Genomic DNA, 13,132 nt, shown 5'->3' with positions numbered 1-13,132 from the left:
AAGAGAGAAAAAAAAAAAAAAAAAAAAAAAAAAAAAAAAAAAAAAAGCTCAAATATGGTCTGAAGGCCCCCAGGCTGAGTTTAAATAGTGCTCCTGGGTCCATGGGTGGGGTGGAGGCCCCAGGTGGAGGTGCTCAGGGCTGTTAAGGCTTATTAGTGCCCTCAGAGCCCTGATAACAAGGATGTTTCAGGTGACACAGGTGCCTGTGTGTGGACAGTTGAATGGAGCAGGATCAAAACCCTTCCTGCAGCCACACCAGCTGAAAGTTTCAGCGAAGATAATCCAGCTGTGAAGGTGACGCAGATCCCAAAAGGACCTGCAGAGTCCTTTCACATCAGAAATGTCCAAATATCTTGTCTTCAGATGTTGAAAACACCCTCCTGCCTTTCTCCTGCTGTCCTCCCTTACTCTAGGGGTGGCTTTGTTTCAGGGTTGCCCTCTTCTAGCCCCAGGGCTGGCACAGCATCCACTAAGTGAAGCATTTCAGACCCTTGGGCAAGCGGTGCCGTGGTGCTCCAGGAGATGCACGCAGACCGCAAGCCTGCGTCATCTTTCTCTCACCCTTTGAAGTGTGGAAGTCATCTGACCAGTGGGTAATGCAACTGGAAGTTAAGGAGCTTAGCAATCCTGACATTTATGTTCAAAAGGGCCTGGTTTTGCTGCAGCCCAGCAGGGAAACTATTCTGCTGTGACGCCAACCGATCGCTTTGGGGACATCATCTCTCCCGAACATTAATACCCACGAGCAAACAAAAGCTTGTGTCCGAAGGGGAAAGAGTCCCACCCCAGGAAGGAAGGCAGTCTTCTTTTTATGCCTTTACACTAAAAGCTGATTCTAAATTCAGCGTTAGGAAAGGTCAGTTCCCATGCCAGCATCTGCGTGTCCACAGGAGGGTTCACAGGTTGTGACCTTACCACCGAGGGACCAGTCAGTCCTTCAGAAGACCTTGGCCATACAAGAGAGCAATGAAGACCTTATAATGAGCAGAAATCTCTTTGTGAGCTGCCCCAGAAGTCTGAGTTGTGCTTCCGAGGACACAAGCACTGGGAAGAGACAGAACCAAGCCCCAGCTCCTCCTCTCCTAACCCCGTTTGGACCTGTAAGCTGGCAAACAATTATCTTAGGGACCTGGAAAAGCAATGAAAGGCTGTGCGAGGAGTGAAGCAGCATGTTACCTCTGTTCCCAGCTCACCTTCTGCCACCACCCACTGCTAAGAAGAGGTTATTCGAGGAGCAACATGACACAAGCTCTAGGTTTCTCCCATGGCAGACCCCCATGGGGTCATTGCTAGATGTCCAGACCTGACCTGAAGACATCTGGGGCACGTGGAGTCTCTGGTTTCCATGGTCAATGGATGGGATGTAGAGGGAAGGAGGCACCAGCTCCCTTTGGATGCTGGAGATGCTCCTCCAGGTCTTTTCTGCCGAAACACGGAAAAGGTGGGAGCAGGACCCACCCCGCAGAGACACAACCAGCCCGGCTGAGCCACACCGTAGGCATTTCCCACCGTTCTGCTGCCTGGCAGCGATACACACGACCCCCGGCTGCAGCTAACGGTAATGTGAGCGGGGAATCCCTCTGCTTTCAGATCTCCTGCCCGCCGTTGCAAGCCCTGGGCGAAGCTGGCTCACTGCAGGCTGCGGAGCGCCTGCCAGCAGCCCAAGCAAAACAGAAACAGCATCAGCCAGGGTTGCCCTTGGCAAACCCAGGCCTGAAATTCAGGCTGTTTCTGTAAGCCCTGGCTCATGCGGGACCTCTGAAGGAGAAGCCACGGAAGGACCTGCAGTGCTTCTGCTAGAAGGGCTTTATTTACAGAGGGGACTTCGGACCGACCTGGCTGGCAGCCCACCAGGACCCTAGGTTGCTCCCTTGCCCCAGGTAGTAATCAGAAAGGTAGCAAGAAGGTGGTCACTTCAGAGGGTGGGAGGGAGAGGAAGCCTTAACACAGAGAAGACAACCAAGAAGATGGCAAAACCCTTCCTGTGAAGCCTCACCACCCCACCTCTCTGATAACATCTACAACCTGGACCTGGAAATTGAGGGAAGGACGGCTGCTCACCTCAAATTATCATGGTGCCCGGGCCCAGCCCTGCCCACATGCTGGGGGAAAAACAAATTCAGCTCCCAAGTGCTAGAGGATCTAGCTGAGCAAGAGCTTTACGTGAAAGAAGACAAGCAAAGAACAAGTAAATCAGGTGGTGCTGAGTACTTTGCAGCATGAGCTGATCCTAGCATATCTCTCCAGCGTATGGGGACACTTCAGGATGCTTGACCAGCCAATATGGAATGACTTTGGCCATCAGGAGATGACTACCTACCCAACCCAGACTGCAGCCAGTGATACCCTTCTTGTTTTCAGAAGGCGATGCCGATGACCATGAGTAACCAAACTCTACCTGAAGCAGCTCAGGGCATGGCTGTAGCTGGTGTTTCACTGGGTGGGATAGAAAATCCGCTGGGACAGTAACTTCTGCTGGCAGTTAAGGTCATGTCTGCCCACAGCTTCATGCAGCTGGGTTTTTTGGTGCAATCTTTCAAAGCCTCTCTACATCCCCTCCTTCAGAGCCCTCCTGGTCAACCCAGCCTAAATCTCCACGGATTTGGCTGCTGCTTCTCCTCACAGCTCCTGAGCTCAGTTTGAGTGTCTTTGGCTGGCTGGATAGGAGCCGTGGGTGGCTCTGGGGTCCTGGATGCTTTTTTAGTGCCAGTGGCTCCAGCTGGTCTGCCTCTGCTCCAGAGAGCCGGTCGGGGTGGGAGTAGGAAAATAGCATAGGAAAAAGATGTGACTGCGGCTCTGTTTTGTAATCCGTGGGTGCTCTGTTTTTAATCTAGCTTGGGAAAGCCCCGAGGGATGTCTGTGCGAGGAAAATAAAGAGCGAGAGCACTGAGTTGTCAAGGTCAACCAGCTCCGCGTGTTTGGAGGAAGGGCAGGACTCGCGGAGGGCCGGGCCACAAGCAAGGCTCTGCCCAGGCTGCTAGGCAAAAAGCAAGCCCAAGGCAGGCTCCCATGGGCTGAAAGCACAAACCACGGCATTTCCATCGTGCCGTGGGTGAACCAAGGCCAGGCCAGCCCCTGCGAGCAGTCTGTGTCAGTCACAGCCTCTGAAAATCAGGCCAGCAGGACCTCAGAGCCCACCGAGGTGTGGAGCACCCCGAGTCACGTTTAAACATCAGCAAGGGGAAGATGGCAGAGCACGGCCTTGAGCAAGACCCTGTTAATTATCAGCACAAGCAGGCTGAGAGTTGTATTGGTTTAGGGTTATGGTTCTCCTCGTGAAGAAACCTGCTCACACGGCCCTACCAGGCCAGCCGTCAGCGTGCTCGTAGCAAGGTGGTGCTCCCGGTGGAGAAGTTGTGTGAGGAGCCTGAGGGCAACACGCCCTTTGAAATACAAGCTCTGTACAGACACTAGGAGGCTTTATTGATGTCTGGGGGATCTTATCGTGGTGTATAAATACATGAAAATAGGCTGTGGAGGGGTTGGAGCCAGGCTCTGCTCAGGGCCAGGCCCAGAGGCCTCAGCCTGGAGCCCCGGAGGCTGCCCCTGCCCCTCAGGGGGCACCACCAGCACCCAGGGGCCCTGCCTGCCCTCATATTTTGGGATCCTGTGTCCTCAGAGCCCACCCAAGGCTTCATCCTCCCCACTCCACATCCCAGCGATACCCTGGCTTGCATCAACCCCTTCCCCACCATGCTATGGAAGTAAAGCCCCAAATCACCCCAAACTGCCCCCACTCGGTCTCACATCAAGGGCTGGGACATTTCCCTGTGGCCCAGGAGCTCTCTCAACCAAAACCCATTTGGTTTTACCCCAGCCCCAAGCCAAGGACACGGCTGGGAAGCTGTGCACACACACAAACACCTCTGCAACCCTCCCCAACCCACAGCCTCCAGGCCTCAGCACATCAGCAAGGCAGGCATACTCTAATCAAAAATCACAGAACATATGGATGTGTGTCTCCACGGGACAGACTCATTCACATTGCTTTTCCCAGCTCAGGGCAGCTGGGAAAGGTTTGGTGTTGTGCAAATATCTTGCTTTGCATCCTCCTAGAATGCGAGGTTATGAGGGGGTTGATGGGTTTTGCTTTGGTTTTGCTGCTGCATTCCAGATTGAAATTAGTCTCATTGTGCTTGCAATAGTCACCATACCAATAGTTAGGGGAGTTTTGCATTCCTGGGAGAAGGACTCAAAGCTCAGTCCTTCCTTTAGGACATGCAGACTGTTTCTTTGTCATTTACTGCCCTGTATTTACAGGGCTCCTTGTCCCCAGAATCTCTAAATCCCCATATAAATCCTTGGCAATGAGTAGGCCAGTTGGCAATGAGTAGGCCAGTCTCCTCCCCTTTTTAACTTGTGCCAAGCTCCAAACACCTTTTCTCCTGGATTCAAATGGAGATGGTGAGGAAGGCGAAGTGTTAAGAGAAGCAGGAGACCTCTGGGACCTCCCCCCTACAGCTTGGAAGAAGAAGGAATGAGGGGGCTGAAATCAGACACTGGATCTTTCCATAACGAAATGCCCCAACACTGCCAAGAGGGTTTTTTCCACTCTACAGCTACTATAGGGTTGATGACAGGAAAGCTAATTATATCAACATCCTGTTTACCCGGCAGCATGGAACCAGAGCCCAGATATAGTTGGGCTGTGAGGGCATGCTCTGATGCAGTTGCATAAAAGAAAAATTCCAGCCGTGCATCTGGGTCTTCTTCTTTTGCAGGTGACTGCTTCCACTGTCCCAAACTGTTGTTGGTTTGCCCAACGAGAGACACTGGAAAGCAAATCCTGCAAAGTCTACCATATTCTGCTCACCTGCTGCCATCCTACCATTTGTCATCATTTCTCATCTCCTCATTTCTTCCGCTAAGCCTGAAACATCACGGGATAGCCCGAGGACAGCAGGGCTGGGGATAAGAGAGGGCCACCAGCAAGAAGCCTTCTCCTCCTCCCTCCACTCCCCAGCACATTGCCACCACAATCTGCACCCAACCACCTTGAGTTCATGGGTTATGGATTTTTATGGTTAGGGATTATTTGTTATGGGTTAAGGGATATAAGTTATAAGTTAATGGTGGGCATTCACCAGCATCAGGGCGAGTGGTATTCTGTTGGCTTTTCCTTCCAGTATTCAGATATCAGAGTACTTTTAAATGTAAGCAACTCAAATAATTTGTATAGCCCTGGAGAAACCATCCAGGATCGGAAAGCGTCACCTTATTCAGCCTCTTATGCTGGCTTAGGAAACAGGAGGAGAAAGCAACTTCGCCTACCCTCTCCTGGCCAACAACTCGGTGATGTGACAGTGATGGAGAGAAGGAGCTGAAAGGCACAGCTTCCTGAGCTAGGGCTGCCAGCGGGCCAGGGATTTGTCACCTGGATGCAGGCCAAGGAAAGTGCTCAGACCTGCCTCCAGATGTCATGAGTTGACAGCACATTTCTACCTGAGCGTTGTGCTGACGGAGCCCAGAGCGAGACAGACAGACAGAGAGACAGACAGAGAGACAGACTCCAGCTTCTGGATCTGAATTTCCTCGGAGCTCCAGAGGGCCCACCAGAGTCTGGGGTTGGGTCCATCCTGGTGAAATTCAGTGGAAAAGAGGAGAGACTCTGGCTGAGCCGTGGTTTTTGTAGCTATCCTTCAAAACCTTCAACCTCTCCTTACAGGAGATGCGGTCTAGACCCCCAACCTTTTTGGGGTAGCAAACCAAAGTTCCCGGACTGCTGGAGGTCCTGCCTCCCATGGCAAATCAAGCCCAGGTCCTGTCACTTCTTCATTATCAGCAACCCTCCAGCATTTTTAATGAGGGCTATGTCATTAACACCGAGCCCCTAGTACAGTTATCTCCTGCCTCCTTCGGATCCTGCTGGAATTCCCAAGGGCTGTGCAGCAGCCAAAATGTGGCACATGGGTGCGGGGCACAGCTACACGGTCAGGTGTCACCCATCAGGTGGGCTGCCTCTCAGCAGCTAGGGTGCAATAATCACCTTCTAATTAACATGGAGATATTATGAAGCTTAATGACTTGGCTTGCACAAGGTGCTCTGAAAAGAGCCGCTGAAGGAACACAGCTGGGCAAAGAACAAGGGAATTTGGTGAACCCTCATGGCCGTTCATTCCCCAAAACGCAAGACCCAAAATCCACATCTCAGCCAAGTCTGAGACAAGTAAGCCTGTTTTAGAGATTTTGTTTCTCTTGTCAAACGAAAAGCCAATCCTAATTAACGCTAGGCCCAGTGCCATGGCCAAGACTTCAGAAGGCCACTCTTGTTGCCAAACGTTCTTCCTTCATTCCCATCAGCTGCAGAACTGAAATGATGACGGGTTTTTCCAGGCCTCGTTATGAATTAACAAGCCTACCCAGGTGTATTTATTGTTCAGCAACACGGATATATCTTTGCAGAAGAGCATGGCACACTGTTTCAGCCCTTTTTCACCATGTGAGGAGAAGGTAGAGGTCCCTGCTCAGGCCCTGAGGTATTTACCACCTCATGGGGTACCGAGGTAGGATGAAGCAAGAAGATGGATCACAAACCCTGGCAGCTGCCCCACCAGGGACCTGTGGACCACGGAGAAGCTCCAGGCACCATCTGCAAGGGGCTGGGTGATCTGAGCGAGGGCCAAAGAGCAGCATCTGGAGACCCCGAGCTGAGGCAGAGCTGTGGGTCAGCGCTTGCACGGGTGTCCTACATGAGTCACGGCTCAGATGGCCCTTTCTGCTGAAAAAATGTGCATGTAAGTGGTCAGAAGAAATCCTGAATTTGGCAAATCATTCTGGCCAGACGAAAAAAAAATAAAATAAATACACAAAAGCGCAGGGTTTGTTTCAGAACAGCCAACATCTGCCACGGCTTTTTCACACCAGCAGTACTAAATCAAAACAGAGTTAAGGTTAGAAACAAACCCAAAATAACTCTTTTGTTTTGAGTCAGATTTCCTTTTTTCTTTTTTTTTCAGACTCTGTTTTCAATGGGGGGGGGGGTTCTGTTTATTTACCTCATTTGACTCAGCCCCGAATTCCCTTTGATTTTTCAGGGCAAGCTGCTGAAAGCGACACTCACTTATTTACACAGCCGCCTGCGTGCCCCGTGGCTGTCCCTCTTGTGGGAGGACATCGGGGCAGCCGTTTAGGGTCAGGCCAGAAATGCTACGAGACACATCCTGTGACAGGGGAGCAGGAGGTCCTCCAGTGTCCCCATCCAACCCTCAAGCACCATACAAATAAAGGGGCACGGTGACCTCTCAGCACGCTCTCCTGCAGGTCCCTACGTGCCACCAAAGCCACCAGAAACAAGGGCTATTCAACCAAAAGGAGAAACAAGGCTCACAGCTGCGGAAGAAATAATTGGAGCAAATTAATGAAGAGAGTACCAGTGTACCAGAGCTACAAGCACATAGCTGAGCAGTCCCAGGAGGAGATGCAATTTATTTTTTGTGGATAAAGAGGAGATACAATGAAGAACCAGATGCTCTAGTTTGGGTAGCAGGCTCTGTACTCATCGCAGAGTCACAGAATATCCCAAGTTGGAAGGAACCCACAAGGTTCATCGAGTCCAACTCCTGGGTCCTCACAGGACCAGTCAAAAATCCGAGGGCTGAAGACAAAAAGTATTTTACAGGCTTCTCTGGAACTGAAAGGGATTTTCGGGAAGACGTAAAGAGTTTCAGGGCAGCTGCATACGGCCCTTAATCCCTTTTTCCTGATCAAGCACTGCAGGAAGGAGCAGCCCTGCCGTGTTATCATCTGAGGATGAGATCTGCTCAGGGATAGAGCCCCATCCTTGGCAAACCCTCCTGTACAATGAAAGCAAGGACCATTCCTCCAGTCCCCTGGCTTTCAGGGCCCTCTCCAGTGCGCAAGACACAAAACAGCTGCAGAAAACAGCTGGAGCCTTCCCTCTCCACCCAACGGGGGCAAAACTTTTTTTCTCCTAATCTCGTTCTTGCAAAACGCTCCAATATTTTAGCCGAAACTTTCCAAAAACATTTCAGCCTGGAGGCAGCCAGCCAGCCTGGAGAAAAACGAGAGTCTGGCGGAGTTATCAGTAATTAATGGCAAAGTCTTTTAATTGGAAACAAGGAGCATGCTGACAGTAGAGACTCGCTGTCCTTTAAAGATGATCAACCATAAAGATGCCCTGGGGCAGTGAAAAGGAGAGAGTTATGGGTGGGTGGAGGGATGGATGGATGGATGGAGGATGGAGCATAGTGGTAAGAAGCTGGGAAACCCATTCCCTGCTCAGGATAAAGAGCAGGATGTTCTTCATGATGTCCAGGTGAAGCCCTATGAGCACAACCACAGTCAGAGGAGGTCCTCCCAGCCCTATCTCCACGGGCATCAGCCACCCCACAGCCCATGATATGGATGCCACCAGTTGTCATCTCACTGGGAGAAGGGGTGGGGGTGCAAACTCATTTTTTCCCTGATGTCTGCAGAAGCTCTTGGTCTTTTCCAGACCTGCAGCAGCCCCTCAGGCAGCACTGCTGGGCCGGGTGGGTGCCGGAGCCCTGGCACAGGCTGCCCAGAGCTTGGGGAGCTCCTCCTTGGGGGGTTTCAGCAGCTGCCAGAACGTGGGATTTGTGTTGAGACCACCAAAAGCATCGTGGGGACGCAATCCTAAATCACACAGACTGATTTGGGGTTTCCAGGCAGCTCAGGCATTGGACATGCATGGAAACCTCACTGCAGAGCGAGAAATGCAGCCAGAGCCTGTAATCCAGTGACAGACAGCTGGAGGGTAGCAAATTTCCATCGTAACCACAAAGCGTCAGGATTGCAGCTACAGCAAAAGCTGCGAACAATCTGAAACTCTGCTTCGGCCAAGAATATTCACAGCCCGCTTGGGATCTGCAGGACAGAGCGACCAAAACACTCAGACCTCGGGGGCACCGACTGAGGAATTTTTGGATTGTTAGAGTATCTCCTTGGGGCTTTTCTTTTCTTTTCTTTTCTTTTCTTTTCTTTTCTTTTCTTTTCTTTTCTTTTCTTTTCTTTTCTTTTCTTTTCTTTTCTTTTCTTTTCTTTTCTTTTCTTTTCTTTTCTTTTCTTTTCTTTCCTTTCCTTTCCTTTCCTTTCCTTTCCTTTCCTTTCCTTTCCTTTCCTTTCCTTTCCTTTCCTTTCCTTTCCTTTCCTTTCCTTTCCTTTCCTTTCCGGGCAGTAAGGAAAAGCAGCAGAGATCCCATTCAACAGCCAACGCCGTCTGTATCCCTGCTGTATTGTCCTTAATTAGTTTCTTTCAATAATTTTTCTATTAATCGATTTCATTGGTTTGGTTCCTAAGCTACCCTTTCATGGAGCAGGATCCAAGAGGTAGGAATTCCACGACTTTTTCAAGCTGTGTTCCAAATCTGCTCCAAACTTCAAAAACCGGCTGTCATTCCCAACCTTTGTACTGTTGGGCAGGAGACTGATAGAGAAATAGGGTCAGCATCCCAAAACCATACCTGACCACATGCATCTCCCACCAGGGAGCCAGCAGATGCAGTGGCAGCCCGAGGCAGGAGCCATGCTGAGTTTCCATCCTTTTTTTTTGCCCAATTCCCGTTTTTTCTGGCCATCAGCACCCAAGGGAAGCAGGGGGTCTCTCTGCAGGGTGCACGTGGTGATGGGGAAACGCTGCAGGTCATGGAGCAGCCCCATTTGTCCGATCAACATGGACCTGAGCCAAACACCACCAGTGGTTTTAAATATGGGTTTCTAAAGTTTTAATTCCGGAGACATCGCCGCTGCTGTGCTTCTGGATGCAGCCACTAGAGGATGGCAATGTCCTAGGTCACCCGCCGCACGCTGGAAACCACCGAGATCCAGCTTTGGAAACACGAGGTGGCCAAAAAATGCTCCACCGGGATGCGCCGGAGCCACAGGGGGCATTTTGGGGTGCAGGATCCCCAGGGTGACCCTGCCCCATAGCTGAGCTCGGTCTCCCCAGGCAGGTAAATTGAGGCACAGCTACGGACACCGATAATGCACCAGCGGTTTTGTTTTGACCGCTGGAATTGGTCAAAGTGGAAGCCAACCCGTGCCAAAAATGTGCTGCCTGAGGGACAGCGGTGAGGAAACGTTCCTCCTGCTGAGGAAACGTAAAACCTGAGCCAGTCCGAATGAGGCAATCTCAAATGGGACCCGGCTTCCAGCTGTGCTCTTGTGGTGGTCCCAAGTCCTGCTCTGCAGAGCTGCCCCCATCTGGGTGCTGAGCCATCCCGTCCTGGACATCTGATGAATTTCAGGTGGGTCCTGTTGGCCCCGTCTCCACCCCACTGTTGGCCATGGGAGCTAAATCCAGCCGAGGAGAGCTTCTAGCTGCCCGCATCAGGGGAGTAGGAGAAAAAAAGAACAGGAATAAAGGTCCCCACGACCCCCAGGAACACACGGGGACGTGGCCCTTTGGCCATCTGCTCCAGCTGCTGGGTGCTGGAGGGGCACAGCAACACCTCGTCCTTCCCCAGCCCCGGGGAGGGAGACCCAGCAGCACAGCACCTGCCAGCAGCGTCCCCGAAACGCTTTCCCTCTTCTAATTAAAGCCTCTGACGTACGTGTTTTAATGCCACGAGGTTGCATAACACCCAGGGGTGGCCAGGGCTTGCCGCTGCGCCAAGGGCAGGGGTGGAAACAGATCCCCCAAACCTTGGCTCCCCGCTCACTACCTGGCACGGGCGCTGCAGGGATGGAGAAGGAGCTGCTGGCTCGGGAGAAGAGGTCATCCTGCTCCAAAAAAAGGTGCAGAAGCAGGATGGATCAGCACTGCTGACCCCACACCCTTCAATGCCTTCAGAGGACCTCAGCGTGGTCCCTGTTGGGGACAGGACACCGTCAGCCCCATCTGGAGGGTGTCTCCGAGCACCCAGACCCTACACGAGGCTCTTTTTTCCTCCCCTGGGGATTTCCGTGCGGCAGCTCGGCTTTCTGCACCCAAACAGAGCTATAAAAAGGCAGAGCGAGACCCGCGGCTCATCCAGCACATTCCTCCCAGCGAGGAGAGTAAGTTTTCACGGGGGGGACCGGGGCTGAGGTTTCAGAGGCAGAGCCAAGCCCTGCTGAGTCAAAGCTCCTTCGCGCCTTGCCAGCTGGACGCGCTGCACCCCGGCTTCACGGGAAAGGCGCCCGGCCAAGAGGAGCACGAAGCATCGCCCAGGTCAAGTGCTCCAAAAAGCACAAAACGGGGCACCGGCTACGTGGATGGAGGCAGGGGCATCCTACAGCCTTCTCCGGTGATCCTAAATAGCCCCAAAGACCTGCTATAACCTGCTGATCCACGGGGAAACCGCGGCTCTCCGTGGGGCTGGTGAAGAGCAGCTCATGGAGGACCCCAAGAGGGTGGCCCGGCTGCAGCAGATGGATTTTCTGGGTCAACCCAGGCAGAAAGCCTCTCCCAGGGCTTCAGGATAACCCCAAGTTGGGCTGCAGCTCTCCCAGCCCTGCTCCACAGAGGTATTATTCCTCTCCGAGGCTCAGCCCACGAACATCCCAATCTTTTGGGAGCTGCAGGATGTCCTCCGGGACCTCCTGCTCCCTTTTCTCCATGCGAAGGTCCCCTACATATTTCCCATGGGTCTAGAAGTTGCTGCTGCTTTTCCCCACTCTGCCCCAAGGGACACAATTTCTCTCAGTGCCCGGACAAAATTACGAAGCCGGATGCCTCTGGGGAGAACAGGTCACCCTCTGTGGGCTGTGCCTCAGTTTCCCTATCGACCACAAGAGGATGAGCGCCCTTCCAGGATGTTTTGAGGTCCATAAATAAACGTGGCCAGGGCAGGACCCGGGCATCACGTAGGTGGGAACCCAGCACCGCCCAGGAAGAGAAAACACGGCCTTGCCTCCACAATTAGCAGGGTGACGGGCAGGGACGGATGCGCTGGGTTTCCCCCCGCCCAGAAATGACTGCAGTCGCCGTGCCCGGCTCTTCCAGCCTTCCTGTTTATCCTGAGGGTGATCACAGAGAGGTTTATGCAGTCCTGGTGCCTCTCCTCCCCTACCAGACCTGCACGCTGGGGTGGGAGGAGAGGAGAAAATCCCATCCTGGTGCGACTCCTGCTTTGCAAAGCGCTTCTGGGCTGGGATTTCTCCTGCTGGAGAGGGGTTGGCAGGAGGATTTTGCGGTGGAGAGGAGAAAACCACCTTGTGCATCCCCTGCTTACGAAGCCCCACGCTCACCCAAGAGGATTTTGGGGTCCAGTCGGGCTCTTGATTTTCCTCTCACCCGCTCAGTGCCCTGGAAGTCCCGTGTCACCTCGCTTGTGTGCAAGGGGGTGGTGATGGTGCTGGGAGCTGCAAAATCCCACTGGGATATATCAGACATGGGGAAACAGCCTCAAGTTGCACCAGGGGAGGTTTAGATTGGATGTCAGGAAGAATTTCTTCATCCCATAATGCTGCTGCGGGTGATGGAGCTGATTTGCAACCCCCCTTGGAGGAGCAAGCGCTGGAGGAAGGATTAGGGAAGATTTGGGGTCACCCCTGCCGCAGATGGATCTGTCGGTGCCATCTGCTGCGTGTCCTTATCCCCGCTGTCCCCACCAGGCTCAACCTGCTCGATGCTGGAACGCTCAGAGGTGGTTTTTGGGGGGGTTCTGGTCTGTAAGAGCAGCGATGCTATCGGGAGTCTCCGCCCTGCCCGTACTTGCAGCAGGCAATATGCATTCGCTAGGGAGGGTGGGGACTTTCCTCGCTGCAGCTTCACGGGAGCAGCATCTGTCTCTAATCAGCACCCAACGAGCGCAGACGTTTGATGACTGCTGCGCCAGATTTTTCAGGCATGGAAGAGGGAGGCGAATTGGCCCCTCCGGCTGCGGGCCACTGGTAGCCACGAGGACGGGGCTGGAGATGTCATTTCTTGCAGAGGCTCTGGGGGATTTATTTTCCCCTCTCTTTCTTCCTTTCTTTCCTTCTTTCTTCCTTCCTTCCTGCGGGTTGGCAACGCTGCGATTTGCTCCACAAAGGCAGGTTGCCAAAGCAGCATTCCTCGTCCCAAAGCCGGTGTCCTCGGCTCCAAAAGCTGATGTCAGGGATCAAAACCACCCTGCTCATCCCAATGCTGCTGGATGTTCCTGATTCCTCCCAGACGCTGCCATCCCTTGCACGTGGCAGCGTCCCCAGCTCCTGCTGACCTGCCACGGGACAGGGGACATCCCACCAC

Source organism: Aythya ferina (assembly GCF_964211825.1).
Source record: "Aythya ferina genome assembly, chromosome: 4".
NCBI lineage: Eukaryota > Metazoa > Chordata > Aves > Anseriformes > Anatidae > Aythya > Aythya ferina.
This window is presented reverse-complemented; position numbering follows the sequence as displayed.